Here is a 17,121-nt window from a genome sequence, read left to right on the forward strand (position 1 = left end):
CCAGTGTGATGTCACCCATAGAAAACAGCCATCTACCGCCTCCAGCAAAATGAAGCCAAAGATTTTCAAATATGATTGAAATTAATAAAGTTTGGCCTCAACTACAAAAGGGGTTTATTCAGACATACCTCTGGTTTGTCAGAAGATTCATAACCCCTGTTGTTAAAGTAAAATATGTCCAACACAAGAGGCCCTCAGTTGTCATCTGTCTGCCCAGCTGTTGGACAGGTCAAGTTAAAAAAATAAATAAAAATGAAGCCGCCATTTTCTCCAATTCAGACGCCGCTGTCAGTAAACAATTATTGGTCCGAGTCAACATTTAAATGGCAACCACTCTCTGCAAGCTTGTTGAAAGTCTACACCTCTTCCTCTGAAAGCGGACTCAGGAGAATCTGTCAATCAAAGGTTTCGAGTGGACTGTTTCGAAGCGGGCACCACAGGATTTATTGAGGCATTAACACCAGAGGGGGAGGGGCCACTCAGTCCAGTTCTTATATAAAGTCAATGCAATCGCCTGATATGGTGCATCAAGTAGTGAGTAGTGAAGGAATTCAGATACGATGCTGGTTTCCAACCAGTTGACCTGTAACTTGCATTTAGCTTGAACATAATTTAAATTCCTTCTAGTCTCGGTTCCTCTCGTGTTCTCCGTCTGGTTTTCTGTCGGTCTAAAACACAACAATTCACCGTCACTTTAAAAAAACTTCTGGTCCTGTATTTGTGTGTTCAGTACCGTGGCGTAGAAGCAGGTGACGAGGATCATCGCCATCAAACCCACCGAGACGACACACCAACGGATCATCAAACCGACAACAGAGACTGAAACAGAGGATTTCTGCTGAGTCAGATCGGATATTTTAGTATTGAGAAATGTAACTCTTTCTTGGAAAATAATCCTAAGGTTTTTATTAATCTCCTAATGGACTGTGTGCATCTAATAAAAAAAGGCATATCAAACAAAACCTGGCTGTCTGGAGTGATCATAGTGTTGTTAAACTAAATGAAATAAGGAGAATTTGTTGGTATCTGTACCCACAACTTCCTATTTACTATCAAAATAAAGTTCTTTTTTCTGAAGGTCTACCTCGCTGGTTTTCATCTTTACTGACACACTTGGTGCTGATCTGGATCAGTAAATTCTAGAATTACAGAGTGTTGCAGCAAAATGGGACATGACCAGTAAAATAAAGACGTTGGTGTTTGGTTTTACCTGAACATAATATTTCAAGAGTAGATTCGCTGTGATCAACCACATGCATAATATTACAGCCTTCCAGTGATAGGCCACACGGAGGCTGGATCCACCACACAGATCTGTTTAGAAAGTTGTCTTTGCTTCTAGAAGACAGAGCAGAACCACAACCCAGCTGAGCGCACACTGCAGAGGCGGAGTCCCGGCTCCAGTTAGAATCAGCTACTGGTCCCCATTCTCCACCGTAAAACATCTCCAGTGTTCCAGCACAGTGACTGACGTCTCCCTCCAAGCGGATGATTCCTTCATGTAGGCACAAACAGATACGTTATTGATAAATAATCACACGTGTCACCAGTTTTAAAGCTGTGGCTCCTCCTCCACCTAAACAGGTGAGGTCAACAACTTTGTCCGCTAAGCAGCTTCTCTCTGGTCTGGCGTGGTTGCAGTCCAGGAGAGCAGACTCGTGACCTTGACAGAGAAACTCTTTGTTCCACTTTGGAGCCTCTGATTCTGCATACGGCGCCCCCTGGAGGACTGACGGAGCCCCACAGCCCAGCTCCCTACAGACCACCTCTGCATCCAGCAGGTCAAAGTCATCTTCACACACGGAGGACCACGAGTTGTTGGACTTCACCTCCAGCCTGCCTGAACACCGACTGGATCCGTTCTCCAGCCTGACAGAGTCTGTGGATCCAGAAGAGAAGACCAAGTTTGTAACGGTTCACAATGATGAATATTTAAATTCTCTGGACTCAAACATCTCAGGTTACTAAAAAAACGACTTAAGATCGACTCAATGACGCATCACAAACTGACAGTGAGACGTACATACAGTTGGCATCAGAAGGTTTGTTACCTAAGCAGGTGATTTCCATCGTCTGGCTGCTCATTGTATCTTCATGCACACATTCCTCTATATTTAGTGGAAATGTGTGAAAACAGAGAGAATAAATCAGGAAAACTGGCTTTTCTCTTGGAAGTTGTTTAGTTGTCGATGAAACGTGGGGTCCACACTTCTGGTTCTTGCACACATATGCTAATCTTGTCTCTCTTCTTAGAAATCTCCGGGCCTCAGCGGCCCTCCATTCTCTTCCACTTTTCACTTGGAGTTCACCAGAACAATGACTCGATCCCATCAGTCTCACAGTAGCAGGATCTGAAAGAACCGAAGAAATGAAAGATTGTTTAAGAAACATGGAAACAAAACCAGGTCAAGGTCTGGCCTTAAATCTGTAGCAAATGCTGTCTTGCTAGCACACAACGAAGTGCAGAAAATGCTGGTTGGTAAAAGTGGAAGGAGCTTTCCTCTATGTTACGGCTGCAGCTGTGTTTTGTTTTGTTTGTTCTGTTTATTCTGTGTTTTATGTATTTTTTTCTATCAGAGTGGGACTTTGTTCTTTGTGGATTCAAGATTGAAGATCAACTTTATTTATCCCTGAAGGGAAAGTTAGTAGTAGTAGCAGCACCACAGAATAAGATAAGAGATCAAATAATTGCAAGACACAAAATATACAGGGAAGGAAAAAAATTAAACAGGCAAAAATATAGTTGAAAACTCTAGAACTCTAAAAAAATCATATGTACGTCCATGTCTGCCAGATCAAATGTGAAGTCTAATGGCTGATGGCAGGAATGACTTCCTGTACCGTTCTCTAGCACAGCGGGGGCGTATAAGTCTGCCGCTAAAGATGCTTCTCAGTTTGTCTACCACTATGTAGAGAAGATGGGAAGGATTGTCCATGATGGTCCCCAGTTTAGCCAGTAGTCTGTCCCCCACCACCTCCTCCAGATTGACAAGCTTGAAGCCGATGACAGACCCTGCTTTTTTTAAGAGTTTGTCCAGTCTGTTGGCGTCCTTTGCTTGGATGCCAGCACCCCAGCACACTACAGCAAAGAAGATGGTGCTCGCCATGACAGACTGGTAGAACATGTGGAGCATCCTGCTGCAGACATTGAAGGACCTGAGTCTCCTCAGGAAGTCTACTCAGCCCCCTCTCGTAGACCGCCTCAGTGTTAGTGCAGTCCAGTTTATTGTCCAGATGGATGCCCAGGAGCTTGTAGGACAAGACAATTTCTATATCCGTCCCACCGATACAGACTGGGGATGGTGGGGACTTTCTCTACTAAAGTGAATCACCATCCCTTCTGTCTTGGCCACTTTCAGCTGCAGGCAATTTTCCCCAGACCACCTGACGAAACGCTCCATGAGGCTCCTGTACTCCTCTTCACATCCATTTTCCACACACCTAACTACAGCTGTGTCATCAGAGTACTTCTGGAGGTGACAAAGCTCAGAGTGGTACTGGAAGTCAGCTCTGTAGGTGGTGAATAGGAAGGGGAACAGAACGGTTCCCTGAGGGGCTCCAGTGCTGATGCCATCAGGTCCACAGGCCTTTCTCTGGTTGAGCCTCTACAGCTCTCTCCTCACCTGAGTAGATGTGATGAACAGTCCAGTCTGAGGGGTGGAGGTGTTGTTCGTCTCCCTGTTAGTTACAATCAACATTGTGCACCGGATGCAGAGTTCTGTATCACTCAGAGAGGAGCTAACATTATGGGCCTAGATTTGTTTCTTTCTCTTGGGTTTTCAGTGACGGATTCTAGCGGCACTTGTGTCCTGCAGGTCGTCTCGTCCTGGCCAGATCGCTACCCCCAACTCTTCACAGGGCTCGGTCGCATGTCTGCCTTTGTGCACCAGCCCACTGTTGACTCGTCTGTACGCCCAGTTATCCAACCACTGCGGCGTATTCCTCTGGCCCTTCGCAACGAAGTCGAAGCTGAGCTTGGTCGCCTAGTGGAAGAGGATGTTATTGAACCGGTTGACGCCTCACCGTGGGTGTCTAATTTGGTGGTGGCTAGGAAAAAAGGGGGTGGTCTGCGCCTTTGTGTTGACTTGTCAGATGTGAACAAAGCGATAATTCCAGATAAATACCCTTTACCTACCGCTGAGGAGCTCACCAGCCATTTTCATGGTTCCACTGTCTTTAGTAAGATGAACTTGCGAAATGGCTACCTGCAGGTTCCCCTTGCACCTGCTAGCATGGACCTCACAGCTTTTGTTACACATGTGGGGGTGTTTAGATTTAAACGCATGGCTTTTGGTCTTTCCTCGGTTCCAAGCTGTTTTCAGAAGATTATGTCGCTCATCCTGGCAGGTATCCCGGGTGTCTCCATCTATCTGGATGATGTGGCCGTACACGCACCCACCATGACACTGCATGACGCTCGTCTGGCGCAAGTTTTTCAACGTTTTGAGCAGCATGGCGTTAAACTAAATGCTGGGAAGTGCGTGTTTGGTGTTACGGAGGTTGAGTTTTTGGGTTTCAGGCTCTCACAGGCAGGAATAGCTCCCATCATGTCTCACACGGAGGCCATTCTGTCTTTGCCAGATCCTCAGTCACCAGCCCAGCTGTCCTCATTTCTCGGACTCAACAGCTCCTTTGCGTGGCTTGCTTCGGAAGGATGCACGCTGGGACTGGACCCCAGCCTCCCACGAGGCTGTGCGCGTCATCAAACAGCAGCTCACCTCTCCTCCCACTTTGACCCATTTTAGCCAGATGGCACCCACGTTGGTCACCTGTGACGCCTCCGGCTTGGCCCTTGGTGCTGTGCTCTCCCAGATCCACGAGGGGGTGGAACGACCAGTGGCGTTCGCTTCCAGGGCTCTTACTCCAGCTGAGCAGAAGTACTCGGGGGGGGAGAGGGAAGCACTGGCCTGCCTGTGGGCATGTGAACGCTGGCATGTCTATCTGTATGGTAGGGCTTTCACCATACGCACAGACCACCAGGCTCTGACGGCATTGTTGGCGACTCAGGGGTCTGGACACAAACCCATGAAATTGCTGAGGTGGGCTGACCGGCTAAACCAGTACAACTTCAGCTTGGAGTTTATGCCAGGGCGTGCTAACACAGTGGCAGACCTTCTGTCCAGAGCGGTGTCGGTGACAAAGGAAGCAGGCGAGGTCACTCGAAACACAGAAAATGATGACGACTTGGTGCACATTCTGCACGGGCCCCTCAGCTCAGTAGTTACCTTGACTGAACTGCAAAAGGCCTCTGCTGACGATGAGACTTTTGCAACTCTCCGCATTTACATCCAGGATGGGTGGCCATCCAAGGTGGATGATAACCTACTCCCCTACTACCGTTTTCAGAATGAGCTTTCCTGCTGGGGGTCAGTGTGCCAGGCTCGCGGCCATCGAGCAGGTATCCCCGAGACCCTTAGATCCAGAGTGCTTCACATGGCGCACGAAGGGCACTTAAGGGTGGTCAAAGTGAAGCAACGGTGCCGCGATGCAGTGTGGTGGCCTCACATAGACTTAGATGTTGAAGAGCAGGTACGTAACTGTGCCTGCTGCCTGCTGAGTGGGAAGACTGGTCAGCCAGCTACAGCACCACTCAACCCAGCCCAGTGGCCTTCATCGCCTTGGGAACACATCCAGATTGATCTCTGTGAAGAACTCCATGGTGCACCTGCTCATGCCCGTTACCTCCTGGTTGTGCATGACCTGCATTCCAAATGGCCAGAGGTTTTTCAGCTTAGTTCCGTTACCACACACACCATCATCGGCCGCCTGGAAGAGCTGTTGGGACGGTGGGGGCTTCCCACCGTGGTTACAACAGATAATGGGCCTCAGTTCATCTCAGCTGAGTTCACTGAGTTTCTGAAACAGCGCTCCATCAAGCACATCAGAACAGCAGTGTATCATCCGGAGCGAAATGGAGGGGTGGAACGGCTTAATAAAACCCTCAAAAATGGGATTTGTGCCTGCATGGAAGAAGGGAATGTTTTCAGCGAGGCCCTCAACCAAACTCTTTTGAGCATTCGAGCGTCAAAGCACCCCACCACTGGGGTGTCTCCGGCTCTGCTCATGATAGGACGCGAACTGAAACAACCCCTGGACTGTTTGAGGGCACAGCTTGTCCCTCCACATCGCACTCAAGATTTGCAGAAAGTCAGGGCCCGGGTCATAAGTTCACAGGCTCGGATGAAGAGGCAATTTGACGACACACATCGAGTGCAGACCCCTTCACTAGCTGTTGGGGATTGGGTCAGGATTAAACGGCCCACCGCCAGCACAAAATTGCAGTCGTACTGGTCAGACCCTCTCCGGGTCACTCAGAAGCTGGGGTCGGTCACCTACAGACTAGAAAACAGGACACGGTGGCACTCAAACCGTCTGCACAAAGTCCCAGCCCCGAAAACACCTTTGTCATCTCCATCTTCCGCAGCAACCTTGGTTTGGCCGGCTGGGCCGGGGACCAACCGGCCTCAGGGAGGTGTGCCACTCAGGCCTGAAGCGGAAGTTCAGCCAGCACGGCCACATAGGATAAGAGGCCCACCTATCTGGCACAGAGACTATGTGACTGGGTGATGGTGACATTGGGGTGGGAGAGTTGGAGTTTTCGTTCCAGTGAAGGGGGGGAAGAAATGTTATGTCTGAAAGTGTTCAGATTAATGTCATGTTGGTTGCTGTTAAAGCAACGTTAATAAGAAGTGAGTTACTGCGCCTTTAAGAGCAGAAGCTCTTTAACTGCAAAAGTTGAGATAAAGATGTTGGGGGGGTTGGGGGTTAAAATAAAGGAGTTTTGAGCAGCAACGCTGCGTGATCCTTGTCTCGATGCAGACGCAACACCGACCTGCCTGGATGCGTGTGGCTGATGTTGGTGTAACACCCTGAAGTTTACCGTTTTTTTGTGTGTTCGTTTCAGCCGCACAGACGCTGGTTTTTTACCCCTCCACGGCTGGTTCCAACGGTGGACTTTGGGGGGGGGGGCTTTGGGACTGGACTCTTTTTAGCCAGGACTCTTAATCAAATTTTTATGTCTTTTATTTTTTTTTACCAATTTACAGCTGTTTTTAGATTACTATTTATTAAATCCCTTTTACATTTTTAATTGTTTTTAGTAATTTTTGCACAGTATTTTATTGAACTGATTTAATCACCAGTGTGACATCCACACTGAAATCTACAGCTATAACTGAATGATGGTGAAAATCTCATTAAGACTTAGTCACAGATGCTCTAAAGCTGCGTCCACATAGTCCTCAGAAAGGTGCGTTTAAGTGTCCACTTCTAGTAAATAGTCTGTCAGGGGGTCCCCAAATCCAGGCCTGGGGGGTATTCCAGGAAGCATGTTCAAACTAGCCTGACTTTAAGCCTGAACTCTGGCTGAAATCCGCCTGAACTCGCTTACTCTGGGTATGTCGGTTCTTAAATACCAGATATGAGTTGGCGTAATTGCGCTCGACTTGGTAACCCTGGGTTAATGCTCGTGCACGGAAGGTACATAAAGACATTCTCAATAGATCGCCGATTTCCGGAGTCACCATGGAAACGTGTGGAGAACCAAAGAGAGCGCAATACTTTAGTGAGACGGAGTCTGAGATTTTAATGATGGCGTATGAAGATTATACGTCCATCAAAAAAGTAACACGGCTGCATCATCAAAAGAAAGAGTTTCTGCTTGTAGTAGAAGAACAGACAAAGTAAGCGCAAGAGTTTCTGATCTTATTTCCATTTTCCTTGTGACGCATAAATATATAACTTATCCAATTTTGCCACCTTAAATGAATTACTTCTATTGGTAACAAATAATTGAGTTAAATTTAATCAACCTAATTTCTTACGTCTATAAAACTCAATAATTGTTTATACAACTCAAATTTATGTATTTATCTAACTAAATGTCATATTACTCCAATTCAATTAAAAAAATTTCCATCTTTAATTATATTTCTTGATCTCTCATATGTCTAAGTATGAGCCGGCAGATATACTCATTTTTATAACAATAAAAAGGACAGGGAAGAATACACGTTGCGGTCAAATTCATTAAAGAATTGTCCGTCTTTGTCATTACTCTAATGATTGGTAGGGGTGCTATATGAACTCATCATCCTCTCCTTCGCTCTTACTCATGGTACAGAGACATAAGCACAGGACATAATAACTCAGCAAAACATGGCAAAACATAGTACAACAGCTAAACAACTAAAAGAATTTGGTCAAAAACCCACACTTAAACCAAAATCCGTCCAGACAGGCAAAGGAAATGGTATCCCACAAACCCTTGCGGTGCCGATCTAACAGCAGCACCAAAGTTACACCTACTTAATTGAATTAATTTGAATGAAAGTAAAATAACTGTCTGATAACTACGTGTTATTTTTAAACTGACTTAACAAACAAATAATGTATCTTAACTGAAGCAAATAACTAAGTTAGATCAAAGTAAAAAAGTTGAATTTTCCAACATCCATATGTGGTCTTATCACCCTCTCATGGTGGATAAAGTATTATCTTATCTTCTTCATCCACTAAATCATCTTCAAATGGACATGCCATGCTGCTTCACCTCTCTGTAAACTAACTAACCCTCAACTAAACCTGCTCCCGACCAGGTTATGTTCAGAGCATGAGTTACTATGGCAACTTGACATACCCTGAAACATACCTCCATTTCTGGAACCGAAAACTGAGGTTATCAACTTCCTTAGCCTCAAACTTACCGTGGGAGCTAGCATAACCTGCTTCCTGGAATACCCCCCTGGAGGGTCGGTGTCCTACATGTTTTCCAACCAACCTGCCATTGAAGCTCCTTATTGGCTAAACACACCAGATCCAGGTAATCAGCAGCAAATAAGGCAGGATTTCTGCAAAAGAAGCAGTACACCGGTCCTTGAGACCAGGGGCCTGTTTCAGAAAGGAGGTTAAGTGTAAACTCTGAGTGCGTTAACCCTGAAATCAGGGAAACTGTGAGTTTTCCGTTTCAGAATGGGAGGTTTGTTAAACCAGAGTAAACAGAGTAAGTCAAACCCGTTTCTGAAAGAGAGGTAACTTATACTCGGAGTCAGTGTCCATGGTTACTTATGCTGTGAACCTAACCTGGTCGGGAGCAGGTTTTATTCTCTAAACTCAAGGTTTCTGCCAGTCCCCTCCCCTTTTCAAAGACGAAGCGGTATTTTCCGCTTTAACCTTCATTGCCCACATTTCCTTCACACAGAGACAAGTGACAAGAATGGCTTGTCCTTTTTTGGAGGACCCAATAGACGAGGAGGCTGCATTAATTCGTAGAGAATTACATTTACGTTGTGCGAGGATTTTGAGACCTAGACTCGATTTTTTGTCATTTCCCCATTTGAGCGTTACCGTTTTTCGTTGCAGTCAATTACATATATACAATGAAAACAACATTAGATAGATAGATAGATGACTTTATTAATCCCACAATGGGGAAATTTCATTTCTGTGGCAGCAACACGACATTCAGAAATAGTCTATATAATATAACATCAATAAAGGACATCACAAATTACATTTATATTAGATAATTAAAATTTTTACTAAAATTATTATGAAAAATTATTATCAAAAATGAGATTCTTATTAAATAAAGAAATAAATATTTAATATTAAATAAATACAGCTGCAAAAGTGTAAAAAACATGCAGTCTGCAAAACATGTAAACTGTAAAAAAACATTACAAATTTTTTCAAAATACAGAAATAACTAATGAAGTTCACACCAAAAACAAAAACAAACAACTGCAGGAACAAACACAATTTAAAATTGAAAAACAACAACTACAACAAAAGTAAATGAATCAATGACTAAACAGAAAAACACCCCTGGGACCGTGGAGTGTCACTTTGACACGGTGTTGTACAGTCTGATGGCTGTGGGGAGGAATGACCTGCGGTAGCGCTCCTTCTTACACTGAGGGTGCAACAGTCTTGTGCTGAAGGAGCTGGTCAGCGCCTCTACAGTTTGGTGCAGGGGGTGGGAGGGGTTATCCATGATGGATATCAGCTTAGCCAGCATCCTCCTGTCCGCCACCTCCTCGATGGACTCAAGTGTGCAGCCCAGGACAGAGCCGGCCTTCCTAACCAGTTTGTTAAGCCTCTTCAAGTCTCTGCCTGCACTGCCCCCCGCCCAGCACACAATTCCATAAAGGACCACTGAGGCCACCACAGTGTCATAAAAGGTCCTCAGCAGCTGTCTGCACACGCCAAAGGACCTCAGTCTCCTCAGCAGGTGAAGGCGACTCTGGCCCCTCCTGTACAGAGCATCCGTGTTGTTGGATGTCTCGGTGAAACACAGCAGGCTGCTCTCATGGTACACCCGCTGCAGACGCATGAGCGCTGTTAGCTCGTCCAGCTTGTTAGAGAGCGCGCGGACGTTTCCCATAGTAACGGATGGTAAACATGGCTTGTACCTCCGTCTTCTCTCCCGGCGTTTAACTCCAGCTCTGCAGCCTCGTCGTTTCCTCCGTATTTCAGCTGGAACATCTGGCTTTCCAGCGAGGAGAATCTCAACTCGTCCAAGAGCTAACAGCTGATCTCGAGTGTAAACAATGGAGCTGCATCCTAACGGATCCCCCGAGGCCAGTTCAAAAAGTTGAGAAAAATTTTTAAAAAAAGCAAAAGTAATAATGTTCCTGTCCTTTGTCGCAGAACTTCGTAATAGTTGTTGAAAAATACAAAAAACACAAATAAGTTGGAAGAAAATATTAAAAAACGCAAAGTAAGGAACACAAAAAGGTAGAGCTGCCCAGATAAGCTGCCACACACGCGGCACCATGGTAACGACCATGATATGTATTGCTATGTAGATGTTTCATATGTCAAATATTGTCAACAAAGCCTACATCCATGACATGCTCAAATTTGACCTGATTGAATTATGTTTTTATACTTCATTTTTAGTTGCTGCCATGTTCTTTTAATTCCTGCAGGATTGCATCTACATGAAAATGAAATCAGTGACATTGAATTAGATTAATGTAACAATTACCTTTTGGAAACACAATTTGCTAGTACTGCTTACTTTCTTAATCCCATGTAAACCTATACCACTTGATCAATACAAGGGTAGACAAAAGTTCACTTTTAAAAACACAATTGCATGTATTAATATTAAACTGACCAACGTTTGCAAGAGGGGAAGGTTAACAAAAAAGTCCTCTAAACATTACCGACGTTAAATGCATTTTCCCCCAGATTGGTTCTGTACACTATGCAGCATTTCATGCAATTACACCAGGAATAACACTGCAAAAGTACACCTAAATATCACCATTTTTTATTTCACACCTTACACTATTTAAAAAGTTATTACAGCCAATATTTTATAACAATGATTTAAATGCAAACTTGCACATTAACTTGAGCAGCTATGTTTTCCCACGCTAAATGTCTCTTTTTTGCAGATGCAGAGGTGTTGCTTTTCTTCCGGAATATGTGATCATATTCACTGTAACTCTGCAACAGCACGTCAAGTTCCGCTGCCGAAAAATATGCAGACCTCTTTTTTTCCACGGTTGCCATGGTGACTCGTAATATCTGCGCTCCATTGATAATGGCTTCTTATAGTCGCGGTGCGCACGCTTACCTCCGAATCAGTCCACTCAGAGTTGATTGACCTAACTCAGATCAGCTTCTCTGAAACAGAAAACTCAGAGTTGTTAATCTCTCGATTGACCAACTCAGAGTTTAAGTTTAACCTCAGAGTTGGTTGAACCTCAGTTGGTTGGTGGCATATGGTTGGTTGGTTGGTTGAACAATAACAATACACGGTAAGGTGTAACTTTGGTGCTGCTGTTAGATCGGCACCGCAAGGGATTCTGGGATACCATTCCCTTTGCCTGTCTGGACGGATTTGGGTTTAAGTGTGGGTTTTTGACAAAATGTGTTTAGTTGTTTAACTGTTTTAGCTGTTTTACTGTGTTTAGCCGAGTTATTTTGTTTTACTATACTTACGTCTCTGCACCATGAGTGAGAGTGAAGTAGAGGATGATGAGTTTAGATAGCACTCCTACCAATGTAGCTGTAATTATAATGACAGAAAATTTCTTTAGTGAATTTATGGGGGCGTTCACCTGAGCCCGGAGCGGCATCCACCACAGGCCGGAGCGGCGTTCACCTCAGCCCGGAGGGGCGTTCACCTGAGCCCGGAGCGGCATCCACCACAGGCCGGAGCGGCGTTCACCTCAGCCCGGAGGGGCGTTCACCTGAGCCCGGAGCGGCGTTCACCTCAGCCCGGCGCGGCGACCACCTCAGCCCGGCGCGGCGTTCACCTCAGCCCGGAGCGGCGTTCACCTCAGCCCGGAGCGGCATCCACCACAGGCCGGAGCGGCGTTCACCTCAGCCCGGAGGGGCGTTCACCTGAGCCCGGAGCGGCATCCACCACAGGCCGGAGTGGCGTTCACCTCAGCCCGGCGCGGCGATCACCTGAGCCCGGAGCGGCGTTCACCTCAGCCCGGCGCGGCATCCACCACAGGCCGGAGCGGCGATCACCACAACCCGGCGCGGCGTTCACCTGAGCCCGGAGCGGCGTTCACCTCAGCCCGGCGCGGCGATCACCTCAGCCCTGAGCGGCGTTCACCTCAGCCCGGCGCGGCATCCACCACAGGCCGGAGCGGCGTTCACCTGAGCCCGGAGCGGCGTTCACCTGAGCCCGGAGCGGCGTTCACCTGAGCCCGGCGCGGCGACCACCTCAGCCCGGCGCGGCGACCACCTTAGTCCGGCGTGGCGACAGCCACAGGCAGACGCAAATGGGTCCCAGAAAACCCCAGGCAGCTGAAGAAGGCTGTGACCTCAAGAAATCGCTTGATTTCCTTGCAGAGGAAATTTCTGCTATCAAGATGCAACAAAAGAGCATTCTGGACTTCACTGAGGAGATGAAAGTTTTGAGAGATTTCCTTGCGGAAGAGATTTCTGCTGTCAGGTCACAACAAAAAGGCATTCTGGACTTCATTGAGGAGGTGAAGGTTTGGCGGGTCCAGAAGCAAGAGCAGGACCAGAAGATTGCCTTTCTGGAAAGAAGGGTGATGGAGCTTGAACAGTATACACGGATGAATGATGTGGTAATCACAGGCCTGAGCGTCAAACCCAGATCATACGCCAGAGCTGTGACCACCAACAGAGACGGAGAGCCAGATGAACAAGACATCAGCTCTGTGGAGCAACAAGTTTTGGGTTTTCTAAGGGAAAAAGGAATCCAGCTGGACTGTGACGGCATCGAGGCTTGCCATACTTTGCCTAGGAAAAATGTGAAGGATAAACCAGCCATTGTTATGAGGTTTGTCAATAGAAAGCAAAAGGCTGCTCTGCTGAAACAGGGCAGAAAGCTGAGAGGAACAGATGTTTATATAAACGAGCATCTTACAAAACACAATGCTGATATAGCAAAACAAGCACGTTACCTAAAGAAAAGAGGAAAAATACAAAGCACCTGGACAACTAACTGTAAAGTGTTCATCAAGCTCAACGGGAGCCCCGAGGAAGCTAAGGTGGTGTTGATTAGGGACATCAAGGATCTGGACAAATACTAAATATCTTCTGATATTTATGAGCCTTCTGGAAATTGAGGTAATACACTTACACTACACTTTTCCTCAGATCAAATGTCAATACAACCTCAACCGTCAACACCAGGAACACAAAACATAAATTCTTATTCTGACCAATTAAGGATGGAATCATTGGATTACATTGATCACAATTTACAGGACATGGAATATGACATTGACCCAATCAACCATTTCTTCTCTGCCATCACAGATAATTGCAGTTATTACACTGAAGAGCATTATAACGTCAACATTAAATGTAAAGATAAGTTTTCACTTGTTCATTTCAATAGCAGGAGCATGTATGCAAATTTTGATAACATTAAGGAATACTTGTGCAATTTTTCACAACGCTTTAGTGTGATAGCAATCTCAGAAACGTGGTTCAATGCAGAGAAGGGAGTTGAAAACTTTATTTTGGAGGGTTATGAACTCAGATACTGTAACAGACTAAACAAAGGTGGTGGAGGAGTTGCTCTATATGTGGATAAAACTCTGCATTTCAGAGTAGTGAATAGCATGACAGCTGTTGTTGACAATATGCTTGAATGTTTAACAATCGAAATCTCTCAAGAAAATCAAAAAAATATAGTTGTTAGTTGTATTTACAGAACACCAGGCTCAAATATGGAAATGTTTACAGGCTGGATGGAGAAAATGTTTGTGGATAAAAATAAAGTAATTTTTGTATGTGGGGATTTTAACATTGACCTATTAAATCCTCATAAGATTAAAGCAGTTGAAGAATTTATTAACACCATGTACAGCATTTGCTTATTTCCAAGAATTACAAAACCAAGTAGGATAACTGCAAGTTGTGCAACATTAATTGATAACATATTCTCCAATGACACTGAAAATAAAACAGTTAATGGGTTGCTAATTAATGAAATCAGTGACCATCTTCCAGTTTTCACAGTATATGACAATAGTTATGTCAACCACAAGTTGCATTTCTCAATGGGATACAGACGAATTAAAACAGAAACCTCCATCAATGCATTTAAAACTGAGCTACTTGAGCATAATTGGGATGTGATTTATCAAAAAGAAACTGTTGATGAGGCTTATGATTATTTTTTGCGGATATTTGGTTCGATGTATGATAAACATTGTCCAGTTAAAAAATTCAAGGAAAAAATTAAGTATTTCCATTGTCCTTGGATTACAAAAGGACTACAGAATGCATGTAAGAAAAAGAATACTCTTTATAAAAACTACTTAAAAAAGAGAACAAAAGAGGCCGAAATTAAATATAAAAAATACAAAAATAAGCTAACGCAGATCATAAGAACATGCAAGAAGGAATATTATGGAAAACTTTTAGAGGAAAACAAAAGTAATATCAAAAAAACATGGGGCATACTTAATACTATTCTAAGAAAGGGTAACAAGGAAGACTCCTATCCAAAGTATTTTATTAGTAAGAGTGAAGAAATAGATCAAAGGGAAGAGATTGCTAAAAGATTTAATGATTTCTTTGTAAACGTGGGACCTGAGTTAGAAAAGCAAATCCCGGATCCAGGAACATTTGGAAAGGATGTGCAAATGTTAATTGACAGAAATCCCAGTAGCATGTTTCTTAACCCAGTAACTGAAAATGAAATATTAAAGACCGTGAGAGGAATGAAGGGTAAACTCTCTACTGATGTTAATGGCATTGATATGGCCTTGGTGAAAACAGTAATCAGTGGAATTCTGAAACCGTTAGAATATATCTTCAATTTATCATTCCAAACAGGTTCATTTCCTAATCAAATGAAAATTGCAAAAGTTATACCATTGTACAAAACCGGGAACAAGCATCACTTCACAAACTATAGGCCAGTTTCTATGTTACCGCAGTTATCAAAGATTTTGGAAAAAATGTTCATAACCCGATTAAACTCTTTCATCGAAAAGCACAAGATACTGGACGAAGGACAGTATGGGTTCAGGTCAAATCGATCAACATCACTGGCCCTGATGAATGTAATAGAAAATATAACAAATGCTATTGATAATAAAAAACATGTAATCGGGGTATTTATTGACTTAAAAAAAGCTTTCGACACAATTAACCACTGTATATTAATTCATAAATTGGATCGGTATGGCATTAGGGGGTTAGTGCTAGACTGGATCAGAAGCTATTTGAGCAATAGAAAGCAGTTTGTAAAGGTTGATGGTGCTTGTTCCCAATGTTTGGACATTGTTTGTGGTGTCCCTCAGGGGTCGGTTCTGGGACCAATATTGTTTATTTTATATATAAATGATTTATTTCAGGTTTCTAACAAATTACGGCTAGTTCTATTTGCTGATGATACTAATGTGTTTTGTGATGGGGATGATTTGCAGCAACTCATTGAAATTGTTAAGAAGGAGATGGAAAAACTGAAGCTGTGGTTTGATGTAAATAAGCTTTCACTAAATTTAAGTAAAACAAAAATGATGTTATTTGGTCACCATAAGGGTAAAAATATTGACATTGACATGCACATAAATGGGGTGAAACTTGAAAGAATTTATGAAAATAAATTTCTTGGGGTCATAATTGATGACAAACTTACTTGGAAAGCACATATTAGCTACATACAAGCTAAACTATCCAGAAGTATTTCTGTCTTAAATAAAGCTAAACTGGTTCTGGACCACAAATCACTCCACATGTTATACTGTACATTAGTTTTACCATATTTTTCTTATTGTGTAGAGGTTTGGGGGAACAACTATAAAACAACGTTACATTCACTTTCAATACTTCAGAAGAGAGCAATACGAATCATACACAAAGTCAGTTACCTTGAGCACACAAATAAATTATTCATAGAATCAAAATTACTCAAATTTTACGATCTAGTAGAGTATTGTACCGCTCAAATAATATTCAAGGCCAAAAACAACTTATTACCCACAAATATCCAAAGGTTATTTATCACAAGAGAGGAAAAATACAATTTTAGGGAAAAAGATAAATTTGTCATACATAAAGCACGTACAAATAAAAAGAGATTCTGTGTTTCAATTTGTGGAGTGAAGTTGTGGAACAGAACCAGTAAATGCTTGAAACAATGTCCAAACATAAAAGAATTTAAATATAGATACAGGAAGATGATCATGGACAAATATGTGCAAATACAAAAAAATACAGAATGTCAGCATTTATAAATCTGCATACTTTGACAATACGTTTTGTTATTCATTTGTATGTTGTTTGGAAATGAAAATTACATGTATATATGTACATATACACTTGGGTAGGGCACTGGACTCTGATGGTGGGAAAGTAAGGGCTTAGGGTAAAGGGGGGTGAGAGTTTATAAGATTTTTCTTCTTCTCACTCCCTTTTGGACTGGTGTTTATATCATTTTGTTTTGTTTTGTATAATTTACTCGTCTTTTTCTTGTTTTTGTAAGTTTTGTCTCGTTCTTGTCTTATTCTGTTATTTTACATTTGTTTCACTAGTCCAAAATAAAAAAGACTACTACTACTACTACTACTATGGACTCCGTGCAATTTTTTTCCCGTCCTTTTAATTGCTATAAAAATGAGCATATCTGCCGGCTCAAACGTAGACATATGAGAGTTCAAGAAT

At 43.5% G+C, this 17,121-nt stretch overlaps 1 long non-coding RNA gene across 1 annotated transcript; it reads right to left on the reverse strand.

Annotated features, from left to right (window-relative positions):
• Positions 1-627: 627 nt before the first annotated feature.
• Positions 628-1,889, reverse strand: LOC110013489 (uncharacterized). The gene is made up of 4 exons (XR_013651137.1): positions 1,577-1,889; positions 1,211-1,495; positions 734-819; positions 628-668 (listed from the first exon to the last, which is right to left on the reverse strand). It is a non-coding gene; the product is annotated as an uncharacterized LOC110013489 (long non-coding RNA).
• Positions 1,890-17,121: the final 15,232 nt, after the last annotated feature.

Source organism: Oryzias latipes, chromosome 18 (genome assembly GCF_053564925.1).
Source record: "Oryzias latipes strain Hd-rR chromosome 18, Olatipes_Hd-rR_3.1".
NCBI classification, from domain to species: Eukaryota; Metazoa; Chordata; class Actinopteri; order Beloniformes; family Adrianichthyidae; genus Oryzias; species Oryzias latipes.